This window comes from Anabrus simplex, chromosome 9 (genome assembly GCF_040414725.1).
Source record: "Anabrus simplex isolate iqAnaSimp1 chromosome 9, ASM4041472v1, whole genome shotgun sequence".
Lineage (NCBI taxonomy): Eukaryota > Metazoa > Arthropoda > Insecta > Orthoptera > Tettigoniidae > Anabrus > Anabrus simplex.
This window is the reverse complement of record NC_090273.1, coordinates 93761163-93776913: the sequence shown is the minus strand read 5'-3', so window position 1 is coordinate 93776913 and position 15751 is coordinate 93761163.

The following is a 15751-nucleotide window of genomic DNA, read 5'->3' as shown; positions in this document are numbered from 1 at the left end:
ACGGAACGCCACGGGTGTACGTTACCTGTGATTAGCACCACTATGCACGGAACGCCACGGGTGTACGTTACCTGTGATTAGCACCACTATGCACGGAACACCACGGGTCTACATTACCTGTGAGTAGTACCACTATATGAGGAACATCATAAGTCTGCGTTACCTGTGAGTAGTACCACTATGTGAGGAACACCACGGGTCTGGGCGTTACCTGTGATTAGCACCACTATGCGCGGAACGCCACGGGTGTACTTTACCTGTGATTAGCACCACTATGCACGGAACGCCATGGGTGTACGTTACCTGTGATTAGCACCACTATGCACGGAACGCCACGGGTCTACGTTACCTGTGATTAGCACCACTATGCGCGGAACGCCATGGGTGTACGTTACCTGTGATTAGCACCACTATGCACGGAACGCCACGGGTCTACGTTACCTGTGATTAGCACCACTATGCGCGGAACACCACGGGTCTACATTACCTGTGAGTAGTACCACTATATGAGGAACATCATAAGTCTGCGTTACCTGTGAGTAGTACCACTATGTGAGGAACACCATGAGTCTGAGTTACCTGTCATAAGTACCACTATATGGCGAAGATCATGAGCCTACTTTACCAGTGATATGTAGAGGGGCCGGTGACCTAGATTTTGGACCCCTTTGGACAACAAGCGTAATTGACTTTGCTTTGGAAGCAGTCTGTTGTTCCGTTTATATCATTGTTTTAAGTTATTTTATGGGGCGGTGGGGCATTGCGAGTCGATTCCACTGAATTCTATTCAGTGGATGGATTTTGGAAATTTGAAAATCATGTCGTTGCGATTCATCGCGTACCATTAGGGGCCGATGACCTAGATGTTAGGGTCCTTGTAACAACAATCATTATCATCATCATCATCTTGGCGAACTCCACGGCCATGTGTGGAAATCTCGTTTTCTACTTTTTTTTTATTTACTGACGGGATTGAATCTACACCATTTTTCTTTCTGCTCTTCATTCAAGAGATGGCTCGGTTATTTTTTTAGCAAAGAATACCTGAAATTCTTTTCCGAGAGCTTTAAAATTAATTAAATACAATGCTAGGAATATTTAAAATCATTAAATACAGTTCAATGTTCAACTGCTATATATAGAGACACGACATAATAATTTTCTCATTCTAACATGGGACTGGAAAGTTTTAAAATTTTAATCCCCCGATAGGGATGCCGTGTCAACTTCTAGTTGGCGTTTTCCCGAGGGAAAACATACAGCTGCGCGAGTGCAAAAGCTCTGCGCGGCAGAGACTTATCAAATAAGGTCTTCAGATTAACGACAGAATAATTAGTGGCGCAGAGAGACACTGTCGTACCCTGTTGTATCAGTTCCACAAGGCTTTACATCAACTGAACTTCAAAGCCTAAGATAACTTTGATAATGAAACTAATTTTATTTTGTTTCAAAACAGTATGGCTTTACGTAAAGCTAATGTGAGCTTTCTTTGAAAGCTATATCAGATGTTAACACTCCTACAACATGAAGCCTCGGGCGATGTCATTTAGAGACACCTGCAGAAGAACGTCTTCCCCTAAATTATAAAACTTAATAAATAAATAAATAAATAAATAAATAAATAAATAAATAAATAAATAAATAAATAAATAAATAAATAAATAAATAAATAAATAAATAAATAAATACTGTAAATAAAAAAATACTGTAAATAAATAAATATTGTACAAGCGTTAGGTATTTTTGAAGCAATGGAGGAAAGATCGGGTGCCTAACTGAGGTGCTAAATCGTGGTTAGATGACCTGAAAGGTAGTGGGTTTGAATTCTCGTCAGAGCGTACTGGAGAACTTGCGTTATTTGCAACGAAAATGCATGTCCACAAACACGAAGATGACGCGCTACAATATTGTGATCAAACCCGAAGTTTTATACGTGAGCGAAACGCTGGAACTCATTAGAAAAAAAAAGGATCTAGAGAACATTCTGAAGGAAGAACGAAATATCTTGAGGAAAATTCTTGGTCCAGAAAAGAACTGAAGACGGATACATACTGAAATGCCGTAGAGCAAAAGAGAAACTGTCCAACCTAGCAGGCTGAGGAAATTATTGCTGCAGGCTTTAGAAAGTATATGGTAGTAATTTCTCACTGTTGCGCAACAGGTGTTACCTAGTCAAGTTGTAAATATTATTGCTCAAAATGGAGAATTAAAATCAGTGAATTGCTTCTAAAACTCAGAAACCGAGAACTCGGCCGAATAGCAGTATTGAGAAGTTTCAAAACAGTATTTCACAAAATATTGTACGAGTTCCACTTGGTTCTTTTCGTCCAAGTCAGAGTTAAATTTTTCCAAAGTAGCATTTTTTTTTTGACCAAGAAACGAACAAGTTATCATCAACCGATAGGTTTGATAGGTGACCAAAGAACGTACATTAGAATATACTCCGGGAGCCTCCGTGGCTGAGACGGCAGCGTGCCAGTCTCTCATCCCTGGGTTCCGTGGTTCAAATCCCGGTCACTCCATGTGAGATTTGTGCTGGACAAAGCGGAGGCTGAGCAGGTTTCTCTCCGGGTACTCCGGTTTTCCTTGTCATATTTCATTCCAGCAACACTCTCCAATCATAGGTTATGATTTTCATTTCCGTAAAATATTTGAAATTTATTAAGCGAAGACCGGTTTCGATTCCATTGGAGTCATCATCAGTTCTTGCAGAATAATTAAATCAAAGGGAATCTGATAACAATCAATATGAGAATTGCCTGGTTTTTCATTTCTTTTCTTTCTATTTTTCCTCAAACATCCATTAACCAAGGCCATACCATCATCAATTCTTAAATCTGCAACAATAGTAGACGACAGTTTCAACTTCAAAAGCAGATGTTCCATAACGAAGGATGTTCCCCCAATCCCTCGGCTAATTTTAAGTACCAATTATTCTTAACATCAGCTCTCCACAAGACCGACAATTTTTATCCATACTGTACAAAAGCACTGCAAGATTATGTGACCTAGAGCAAAGCAATTTCCATATTTGTCATAAGATTCATTGTCAAATCTGTTTTATTTCAACTAGTTCACATGTTTCCAAGTTGATTGAAACAAGACCAACAAGTCTGTTCCATGTTCTAGAACACACGGCAGTATTTTTAACCCAGATCAATGAACTTTCTTCAAGTGCCAAGCGCTTCATGTCATTGTATGTATCATTTGTCATTATGTTTTATGTCAACTTATTGATATGTATTTAGGCAATTGTCATTGTGTATATAATTTTGTCATTATGTTTTATGTCAACTTATTGATATGTATTTAGGCAATTGTCATTGTGTGTATAATTTTGTCACTGAGCTCGATAGCTGCAGTCGCTTAAGTGCGGCCAGTATCCAGTATTCGGGAGATAGTGGGTTCGAACCCCACTGTCGGCAGCCCTGAAGATGGTTTTCCGTGGTTTCCCATTTTCACACCAGGCAAATGCTGGGGCTGTAACTTAATTAAGGCCACGGCCACTTCCGCCCCAGTCCTACCCCCTTTCCTGTCCCGTCGTCGCCGTAAGACATATCTGTGCCGGTGCGACGTAAAGCCAATGGCAAACAAAAAATGTATATAATTTTGTCATTATGTTTTATGACAACCTATTGAGATTCATTTAGGGAATTCTCATGTTGATTGTTATCAGATTTCCTTTGATTTAATTATTCTTCGCTTAATAAATTTCAAATATTTGACATTGTATTGAATGATGGAACATCCATCAAATACTATTACACTCTCCAATATCATTTCATTTCATCTATCATTCATTAATCATTGCCCCAGAGGAGTGCGACAGACTTCGGCAGCCGGCACAATTCCTATCCTCGCCGCTAGATCGGGGCTTCATTCATTCCATTCCTGACCCGGTCGAATGACTGGAAACAGGCTGTCCATATTCATTTTCATCGTTGACTCCATAATGTTAATGAAGTTAATAAAGCTGGTTTGTGCAATGGAACGAGACTGAATTTACGGATACTAGACAAAAATATCGTTCATGGAGAATATCAGACGGACTCAGCTTCAGGGAGAAAGTGCTTTACTCCAATAATAGATTTAGCACCTGTGTATAACATCCGTGGCCGGCCCCGTGGTGTAGGGGTAGCGCGCCTGCCTCTTACCCGGAGGCCCCGGGTTCGATTCACGGCCAGGTCAGGGACCTGAGGGCTGGCTCGAGGTCCACTCAGCCTACGTGATTAGAATTGAGGAGCCATCTGACGGTGAGATAGCGGCCCCGCTCTCGAAAGCCAAGAATAACGGCCGAGAGGATTCGTCGTGCTGACCGCACGACACCTCGTAAGCTGCCAGCGTTCAGGCTGAGCAGCGGTCGCCTGGTAGGCCAAGGCCCTTCAAGGGCTGTAGTGCCATGGGGTTTGGTTTAGTATATCATCCGTTCTTAAATGAAGGCAATTTCCTCTAAATTTAGTCTTCTCTGTCACAGTGAATAAGACTCCAGCATAAACGTTATTGTTGAGATATTTCTACCCACTCCACTATTTTGGACAGTTGTATGTTACTTTCCCAAGAGTACGCAGATCCATAGATGTCAAAGTACAACTCCGAGCTACAACTGCACGCATTAAATCAAGGAAATGTACAACAATACCTGTTTTGATTCCATTCGAATGCGGCATAAAACCTGGAAAGTGAAACTTTTATTCAGAAGATATATTAAAAAAGTTTAGAATTTCCAATTACTTTATAGATAGTAATTTCGACTGTCGAAGACAGGCCTACGTACTAGTTTTCCCATAAATCCATAAAATCAGTTTCTCCTCACGGACCTCGCTTTCTTTTAATTTTCTGCATCCAGAGAACGTAGTCGGAGAAAAAGCAATCTCAGTCATTGGAATGAATTTAGGGAGCGCAATGATGTAATTTTTAGAGTAGCGTGCTTGGCTATTCTCAGCCTCAATAAAACCAGTTCATGAAATGCAAAAGGGCAAATTATATCGCATCAAGTAAAGGAACAAAAATAATATAAGTTAGCAACAAGCACGCCAGAGCAATCCATCAAACTTGACGAAGGGAGCTCTGAGGAAACACAAACAACCAGTTAATTGGCATTTCACCAGCTCATGCAACCTCGTCGAGTTCAACTAACTGCTGCGTGATTCATATGAAAAATTGAGACGCTATAGAGAGAGGCAATGTAGGTCTAGTTCACTGGAGATGTGGAGCTTAAGGTTCCGACCTAACAATAATATAACACCCTCCCGTTATTCTTCAAGGTGGTGATCGTGGTGGTGATTATTGTTTTAAGAGGAAGTACAACGGGGCAATCATTTTCTATATCCTTCTTCTTCTTCTAATTATTATTATTTAAGATCCAAAACAATACAGGAACCCTATTTTACCAGAGGTATACTAGGGATATAGTTTAAGATCATAACAAAGAGTTGTTCTTATAAATTTAGTTTACAAAAAATTTTGTTAATGAATCAATCAGTCACTACTGATCTGCATTTAGGGCAGTCGCCCAGGTGGCAGATTCCCTATCTGTTGTTTTCCTAGCCTTTTCTTAAATGATTGCAAAGAAATTGGAAAATTATTGAACATTTCCCTTGGTAAGTTATTCCAATCCCTAACTCCCCTTCCTATAAAGGAATATTTGCCCCAATTTGTCCTCTTGAATTCCTACTTTATCTTCATATTGTGATCTTTCATACTTTTAAAGACACCGCTCAAACTTATACGTCTACTGATGTCCTCCCACGCCATCTCTCCACTGACAGCTCGGAACATGCCACTTAGTCGAGCAGCTCGTCTTCTTTCTCCCAAGACTTCCCAACCCAAACTTTGCAACATTTTTGTAACGCTACTCTTTTGTCGGAAATCACCCAGAACAAATCAAGCTGCTTTTCTTTGGATTTTTTTCAGTTCTTGAATCAAGTTATCCTGGTGAGGGTCCCATACACTGGAACCATACTCTAGCTGGGATCTTACCAGAGACTTATATGCCCTCTCCTTTTCATCTTTATTACTACCCCTAAATACCCTCATAACCATGTGCAGAGATCTGTACCCTTTATTTACAATCATATTTATGTTATTACCCCAATGAAGGTCTTTTCTTATATTAACACCTAGGTACTTACAATGATCCCCAAAGGGAACTTTCATCCCATCAACACAGTAATTAAAACTGAGAGGACTCTTCCTATTTGTGAAACTCACAACCTGACTTTTAACCCCGTTTATCATCATACCATTGCCCACCGTCCATCTCACAACACTATCGAGGTCACCCTGCAGACGTTCACAATCTTGTAACTTATTTATTATTCTGTACCAAATAACATCACATGCAAACAGCCTTATCTCTGATTCCACTTCTTTACACATATCATTGATATATATGAGAAAACATAAAGGTCCAATAATACTGCCTTGAGGAATTCCCCTCTTAATTATTACAAGGTCAGATAAAGCTTCGCCTACTCTAATTCTCTGAGTTCTCTTTTCTAGAAATATAGCCACCCATTCAGTCACTTTTTTTTCTAGTCCAATAGCACTCATTTTTGCCAGCAGTCTTGCATGGTCTACCCTATCAAATGCCTTAGATAGGTCAATCGCAATACAGTCCATTTGGCCTCCTGAATCCAGGATATCTGCTATATCTTGCTGAAATCCTACAAGCTGAGCTTCAGTGGAATGACCTTTCCTAAACCCAAACTGCCATCTGTCAAACCAGTTATTAATTTCGCAAACATGCCTAATATAATCAGAAAAAATGCTTTCCCAAAGCTTAGATGCAATGCATGTCAAACTGACTGGCCTGTAATTTTCAGCTTTGTCTATCACCCTCTCCTTTATACACAGGGGCTACTATAGCAACTCTCCATTCATTTGGTATAGCTCCTTCATGAATGTGAGAAACTACATATAACAACATTGTCTCTTGAGTTACATGTTGCAGTGGTTTAGAAAAATTCAGGTTACAACCATTCAGGTGGCGTTATAAAAAATATCTTCTCATTTTAAACACTGGGCACTCAAATATCAAATGATGCACTGCCTAAACTGATCCACAAAAGCATAAGTAGCCGTCTGTAACATTAAGATTAAAGCGTTGAATAAGATTTCAATTTTCCAGGACCAGTTAAAAATGCTTTACGTAATAGTCGATTTTGAAGTTCCGGAAAAAATATTTCTCGCGTAACGGATCATTTCAAACTACATGTCCATAAAATATTCCAGTAAAATGAAATGTCGTATGGCTTTTAGTGCCGGGAAATCCCAGAACGGGTTAGGCTCGCCAGGTGCAAGTCTTTCTATTTGACACCCGTAAGTGACCTGCGCGTCGTGATGAGGATGAAATGATGATGAAGACAACACATACACCCAGCCCCCGTGACATTGGAATTAACCAATTAAGGTTAAAATCCCCGACCCGTGATGTAAATATATTGCCTGATTTGTCTTTGAACATAACATATCGGAGATTTGTGGTATGCAATATCCAAAAGGGACGTAGCAGCTGATGGTTTTCCGTGGTTTATCTTTTTCACACAAGGCAAATTGTGCGGCTGTACTTTAATTTTTTTTTTTTTGTATTTGCTTTACGTCGCACCGACACAGATATGTCTTACGGCGACGATGGGATAGGAAAGGCCTAGGAATTGGAAGGAAGCGGCCGTGGCCTTAATTAAGGTACAGCCCCGGCATTTGCCTGGTGTGAAAATGGGAAACCACGGAAAACCATCTTCAGGGCTGCCGGCAGTGGGGCTCGAACCCACGATCTCCCGATTACTGGATACTGGCCGCACTTAAGCGACTGCAGCTATCGAGATCGGTGTACTTTAACTAAGGCCGCGGCCGCTTCCTTCATGTACAAGCAAATCGTAAAAGAACAAAACCCAAAAGCACGCATCGCAGAGAAAACAAGGAAAGGATCCAACACTTCATAAAAATGAAGACATCGGCCAAAGAAAGACAAGGGCAACGAAGGGCGTGAAAACGAAAGACTCCCCGGCTCTAGAATGCTCTAATGGCGTAGGGGTCGGAAAAGACCGAGAGTTTACCAAGGGAGGTCGAATAGGATAGATGAAAGTGAGGAGCCTGGCGCAAGTAAGTGGAAACAATGCCAGGACTCAGTTAAGGGCCCGGTGGGCGCCGAACCACGCTCCCAAGTTGACAGCGCCTGGGACCCTTTTAGTCGCCTCTTACGGCACGCAGGGGATACCGTAGGTGTTATTCTATCGCCCCCATCCTCAGGGGATTCCATCTCAAGACCACAGCCGCTAGATAAAATCTAACAGTTACTCACCTAAAACGATCATTGTTTAAGCGAAAAAATATAGCATCGTTGCTTACACTTGTTTATTTCATTTTCTGAATTTACGTTTTATTGTGTTTGTTTCTTTTCGCGTTAAACCGGCCCGGAGATGTAGGGATCGCGCGCCTGCCTCTTACTTGGAGGACTCGGGTTCAATTCTCGGCCAGATCAGTGATTTTTACCTGGATCTAAGGGACTGATTTGATGTCCACTCAGCCTACGTGAATACAATTGAGTAGTTATCTAACGATGAAATAGCAGCCCCGATCTAGAAAGCCAAGAATAACGGCCGAGAGGATTCGTCGTGATGACCACACCACACCACACCTTGTAATCTGCAGGCCTTCGGGCTGAGCAGCGGTCGCTTGGTAGGCTATAGCTGTTGCGCCATACTTTTCGTAACTTTTCGAAACATGAGGCGTTGTGGGTTTTAAGAGCGAACTCTACAAAGGCTGATTTCGACGAAGAGATCTCTGCGTTGGGTGAACTCAACAGTTCATGTACGGTACATAATTGTTTATACGGCCGATTGATGTATACATTTCAAAGGGCTTGGCAGACTGATATGGAACATCATCTTCTGGCTCGGTGAGGAAAGTAACGGGAAACTACCCTAGTATGCCTCTTCATTGACTCTAAGCTACTTATAACAGCTGATCGTGGATCTGTTCAGGTTTCAACCAGCCTCACGCCGATGACTTAGCATACATTTATTGTTATTACTAACTGTTGTACACGCGGTGACGGAACTATCACCATTAAGGTGTACTCAATTACATTACTGAGGCATGTAGATTAACAGTCTCTCTATCAGTGGATTGTCGTAATGTAAACATTTCTTGGCTCTCTCCGGCCCTCTGTAGTTTTGTAGATATGAGCAATTAAAGAACAGTTATTTTGGAACTGTTTAGAACTCGGAACTGACCTTTAACTGAACACTACGCCGGAACAAACTGTTCCGAAAGAACAGAGTTCCGTGTCTCCTGCACTGCAGCGAGATAGGTCTAGCAACATCCTGTTCCGAAAGAACAGTGTTCCGTGTCTCCTGCACTGCAGCGAAATAGGTCTAGCAACATCCTGTTCCGAAAGAACAGAGTTCCGTGTCTCCTGCACTGCAGCGAGATATTTCTAGCAACATCCTGTTCCGAAAGAACAGTGTTCCGTATCTCCTGCACTGCAGCGAGATAGGTCTAGCAACATCCTGTTCCGAAAGAACAGTGTTCCGTGTCTCCTGCACTGCAGCGAGATAGGTCTAGCAACATCCTGTTCCGAAAGAACAGTGTTCCGTGTCTCCTGCACTGCAGCGAGATAGGTCTAGCAACATCCTGTTCCGAAAGAACAGTGTTCCGTGTCTCCTGCACTGCAGCGAGATAGGTCTAGCAACATCCTGTTCCGAAAGAACAGTGTTCCGTGTCTCCTGCACTGCAGCGAGATAGGTCTAGCAACATCCTGTTCCGAAAGAACAGTGTTCCGTGTCTCCTGCACTGCAGCGAGATAGGTCTAGCAACATCCTGTTCTGAAAGAACAGTGTTCCGTGTCTCCTGCACTGCAGCGAGATATTTCTAGCAACATCCTGTTCCGAAAGAACAGTGTTCCGTGTCTCCTGCACTGCAGCGAGATAGGTCTAGCAACATCCTGTTCTGAAAGAACAGTGTTCCGTATCTCCTGCACTCAGCTGGATTGGTCCAAGAGCGACTCCAGCGGTCTTGATTGGTCTAGGTATTTGAGAACCGCGCATGTTCCGCTGGTTGGCTGATTGTTCCGACTCCGAACGAACGAGAGAGCTACTTCTGTACACTGGTTTCGATGTCCTTTGAAACTAGTCGTTGGCTGCAATGAACAGCAGGTGAGCAACAAGGGTAGGGGAAGGGATCCTACCTTAGTTAACCTATAATTGGTACGTTTTTCTATCTGTCGAAACTAATTTATGATTAAATAAACTTATAAAAAAATCCTTGAAAAAATATTTAACAACAGAACAAACCTGAAAATTAATTTAATATAAGTAAGGTGTTTCTTTTTTCGGATTTCATTAATACCCAATTTGTTGTGATGCAGCCATGTTTTAGCGTTTTCTAGAACATCAAAATTAAAGCATGAAACTAGCAATGTCAAAACAACGTTTGAATGTACATTTATGAGGTTTGTTAATATTTTCTGATTCCCCACTGCCTAAACCTTTGTTAATTTCGAACTGTTATCTGGAACATAGTATTTTTTTTTTCAGAACGGGAACAAGCGAAGGCGTTCCAGAAAAAGAACAACTTCGCCCTTCTCTACTGAGTTTCATCTTTTTAGCGTTCGATCTCATCCTTCTTGTATAAAAGCACAATATCAGGTTAGTATTCCAGAAGTAGAGAGAAATGTACAAAGTATTTAAAGTATTTAAATATTTGCCACCGAGCTCGATAGCTGCAGTCGCTTAAGTGCGGCCAGTATCCAGTATTCGGGAGATAATAGGTTCGAACCCCACTGTCGGCAGCCCTGAAAATGGTTTTCCGTGGTTTCCCATTTTCACACCAGGCAAATGCTGGGACTGTACTTTAATTAAGGCCACGGTCGCTTCCTTCCCACTCCTAGCCCTTTCCTCTCCCATCGTCGCCGAAAGACCTATCTGTGTCGGTGCGACGTAAAACAACTAGCAAAAAAAAAAAAAATCTTTGCCAGTACGATCTCTTTAACTACTCTCCATAGAGTTAAGTGATCGACCCTTAGACTCAAACTTACACACAGTTGCCTCTGACCTTTCAATGATTTTTATTTTCACTGTATAGGAAAACGTACAGCACAAAAAAGTTCACAAACCATATTATAAAGAAATTTTGCCATGAATCGAACCTTATTTATTTAATCGTACGGTAAAAATGAAATGGCGTATGGCTTTTAGTGCCGGGAGATTCGAGGACGGGTTCGGCTCGTCAGGTGCAGGTCTTTTGATTTGACTCCCGTAGGCAACCTGCGCGTCGTGATGAGGATGAAATGATGATGACGACCACACATACACTCAGCCCTCGTGCCAGGGAAATTAACCAATGATGGTTAAAATTGTCGACCCTAGCGGGAATCGAACCCGGTACCCCTGTGACCAAAAGCCAGCAAGCTAACCATTTAGCCATGGAGCGGGACAATCGTATGGTGATTTTATACAATATATGAGGCAAAATCAAACTTTAAAGTCCATCCTTCTCATCCATTTAGTTAAACCGGGTGTGAGAGTGAACAAATCGTCAGGAGTGCCAGGGTACGAATGAAAAGGACAGCGTTGGACCAGGTGCTCAATCGTCTGTTCTTCCAGGTTACAATCACACATTGGTGAACTGATCCAACCCCATTTGTACTTGAAGTAATTGCAACAACCATGTCCAGTCCTTAACCTGTTGATACGGCACCAGAGATTCCTCGGTAGGTCCAAACCGTTTGGCTTCTTTGTGGGATCAAGATGGTGGACACTTGTTCCCAATGCTTTTGTTGACCACTCATGCTTCCCGGGTAGTGCTAACCGAGTAACAGCGTTAAAGGTGATATACAATATGCCCAGAAATGAACATTAAGAGAGATACACCGTGTTTTATGTTTCAGGCTATTCCTCGGACCCCATCCCCCTGGCGCATGTTTTTGATCAGCACAATGGCTGACCAACAATCAGTGTAAAAATCAATCTGTAGTGATAAGAATCGAAGGCTATGAAAAAAAAAAAAAAAAGCAGCAGCAGCAATCCAGAAATCAGTGAGGAAAGGCTGCAGTTTGTCCAATCTGCATTTCAGTATTTACATAGAACAGGGGATAGAGGAAATCAAGGAGGAATTTGGAAAAAGGAATCACCATCCAAGGGGAGGAAATCAAGATTCTGAGAATTGACCTTGATATTGTTATTATATCGAAGTCAGCAGGAAATGTGGAGAAATTGCTGAGTGCTAATGAATGACACAGGTTTGGAGAAGGAGTGAAACAATCCACAGCTTCTTTCTAGTCATTCGACCGGGTCAGCAATGTAATGAATGAATGAATGAATGAATGAATGAATGAAGGATAGGAATTGTGCCGGCTCCCAAAGCCTGTTGCACTCCTCTGGAGCAATGATTAATGACAGAGAGACGAAATGATATTGGGGAATGTTGCTGGAATGAAAGATGACAGGGGAATACCTGAGTACCCGTAGAAAAACCTGTCCCACCACTGCTTTGTGCAGCACAAATCTCACATGGAGTGACCGGGATTTGAACCACGGAAACCAGTGTTGAGAGGCCGACGCACTACCGCCTGAGCCACGGAGGCTCTTCGGGAAGGGAGTACAAGATGAAAATAAATAAATCCAAAAGAAAGTGAAGTCATGTAATGGAGGTAATATTAGATTAGGAAATGAAGTCTTAAAGGAAGTAGATGAATATTGTTACTTGGTTGGTTGAATAACTAATGATGCCAGATGTAAGGAGGACATAAAATGGAGACTAACACAAACTAGCAACGAAGGCCTTCCTTAAGAAAAGGAATTTGCTCACTTCGAACATTGAAAGATGTTTTTGAAGACTTTCGTCTGGAGCGTGGCATTGTATGGAAGTGAAACATGGACGATAATTAATTCAGAAAGAAAGAGAATAGAAGCTTGTGAAGCTTTTGGTTATGAAATGTGGTGTTACAGAAGAATGCTGAAGGTAAGGTGGGTGGATGGAATACCAAATGAAGAGATACCGAATCGAATTGACGAAAGGAATGACAGGACACATCTTAAGATACCCAGGACGTCTTCAGTTAGTTGTAGAGGGAAGTGTAGGAGGTAAAAACGGCAGGAGTAGACCAAGGTATGAATATGACAAACAGATTAGAATAGATGTAGGATGCCGGGCAGAGCGGCTCAGACGCTTGGGGCGCTGGCCTTCTAACTCCAACCTGGCAGGTTCGATCCTAGCTCAGTCCGGTGGTATTTGAAGTTGCTCAAATACGTCAGCCTCGTGTCGGTAGATTTACTGGCACGTAAAAAAGCTTCTACGGGACTAAATTCCATCACCTCGGCACCTCCGCAAAACCGTAAAAAGTCGGGCTGAGTGGCTCAGATGGTTAAGGCGCTGGCCTTTTAACCCCAACTTGGCAGGTTCGATCCTGGCTCAGTCCGGTGGTATTTGAAGGTGCTCAAATACGACAGCCCCGTGTCGGTAGATTTACTGGCACGTAAAAGAACTCCTGCGGGACTAAATTCCTGCACCTCGGCGTCTCCGAAGACCGTAAAAGTAGTTAGTGGGACGTAAAGCAAATGACATTATTATTAGATAATAATCTAATAATATTATTAGATTAGTTACGTAGAAATGAAATGGTTAGTACAGGATAGGGCTCCATGGAGAACTGCATCAAACAAGTATATGGACTATTGACCTTAATAACAACAGAGCTGGTTCTCCGCGTCCTTATTATAAACTGAAAAGCCACGTTTAATGGAAATCCACTAATGCATTGTCCCGTCATGCTTTAAGATAATAATAATAATAATAATAATAATAATAATAATAATTGTACAGGGTGGTACACCTTTATGCCGCACATTTAAATCTTCCGCCTTAAAGTACTCCTCTACAGGAGCAACAGTGAACTTGAAACTGGACCTACTTCACTTTTCCTCTGAAGATGTCACTGTGTGAATTTCGACTTGTTTTTGTTTACTATTTAACAAGAAGTTTGGACATTCTCTCATAGATATCACTGCCGAAAAACTATGATCATGCACCCTGGTGCGAAGTGACGGAACTTTTTTGAAGAAATTTTGTACTCATAAGTTTTGTTTCTTTACTAAATTTTGTTCATTCTTTTGTGGGTTGGCAATATTTATCTTTTCCTTCCGCCAGTTTTGAAGTTAGCCAATCAATAATTTCTGCAACTAATTTTCAGCCAATCCCGTATTTCTTCTTCGATTTTGTGTGTAACTTTAATGTAGCCAATAAAACATGGGGGTGTGTCTTGATTATTCATGAAAGGTCTCGAACCTTCCCCGAGGGTTTATAAACTGTGGATTTTCTCGTCTCTCGGCCACTCGATCAACATCTAATTGTGTGGACGCAAAGCAGGAGGCGGGAAGCGCCTCTTTCATCAGGCAGCAGCTCTTCAGTAAGGTAATGGCCGTTTAACATCTTTATTTCTTGCAAGCTCAGCAGTTTAACCCGCGGGAAAGGTCCGAAACCTTTACAGTGTAACCTAATTTCCTAAATATGTAATTTTCTGCCGGCTTATGTAAAAACTTAATTAAATTTGTAACTGTAATTCGGGGATAGAGAGTGATTTACCCTCTCGAGCTCCCCTTCATTTTGGTTTGAAGTGACTACGTTTTGGTAACTGAAGTTTTCTCTTCCGTAATGTTTAAATTTCCTTCTTATACGGGTCACCTCCATAGGTTGGGAATAGCCCCTGTGTCATCGGCCTAGTGCCTTTTAGGTTTTAAGAATGCATATGTAGGAGCGCAAATACTCGCCTCCATTCCTTTTGGTTTTTCGGGCTAGTTTCTTAACCTGTTCTTTTTCTGCTAAGGCCCAGTAGATTGGGTACAAGATACACCCGTGTCATGTTTGTAAGTTGTGCCTTGATGGCAATTAATTTTAAAGTCTGGTATGGCCTTTAATAGGTTTGAAAATCTGAGAGCAGGTCAGCTCTTTTATGTGTTGTAAAAGTGCCTCCAGAAGGGTTGATATTGTAAATGACGAAGCTGGTGCTCCATGTTTTAGGGGATTTCTGCCCTTTGAACAAATTTGTATTTGGTAATGCGGAGCTAGGAGCTCAAAAATGTAGAAACTAGGGGATTGTAGCCCAAGGGTGTTTAAATTCTGAAACTAAAAATTGTTAGATTTTTGTTGTTATTAATTATTGGAACTTAGGAAATATAACCGTTGTTAAAGTTTTAAAATTAACTTTGATTTGGTAGTTAGACCCATTCATCCCGGCACCTTCTTTCACCTCTGCTGTTCCACAGATACCCCGGAATAATAATAATAGTAATAATAATAATAATAATAATAATAATAATAATAATAATAATAATAATAATAATAATCAAACCCAAGGTTCGCAACAGCCCCGAAGGGCCATGGCCTACAAACCGATCGCTGCTCAGTCCGAACGCCTGCAGATTACGAGGTGTAGTGTGGTCAGCACGACGGATCCTCTCGGCCGTTATTCTTGGCTTTCTAGACCGGGGCCGCTATCTCGCCGTCAGATAGTTCCTCAATTGCAATCTCGTAGGCTGAATGGACCTCTAACCAGCCTTCAGATGCAGGTAAAAATCCCTGACCTGGCCAGGAATCGAACCCTGGCCTCCGAGTAAGAGGCAACCATGCTACCCCTACACCGTGGGGCGGGTAATAATAATAAGTACATAATCAAAAAATACGAACCAAAAGGGGAATACACCATTCTTCTGCTCTACATGCATGGCAAATTCCGTTTGCATTTTAAAAATAC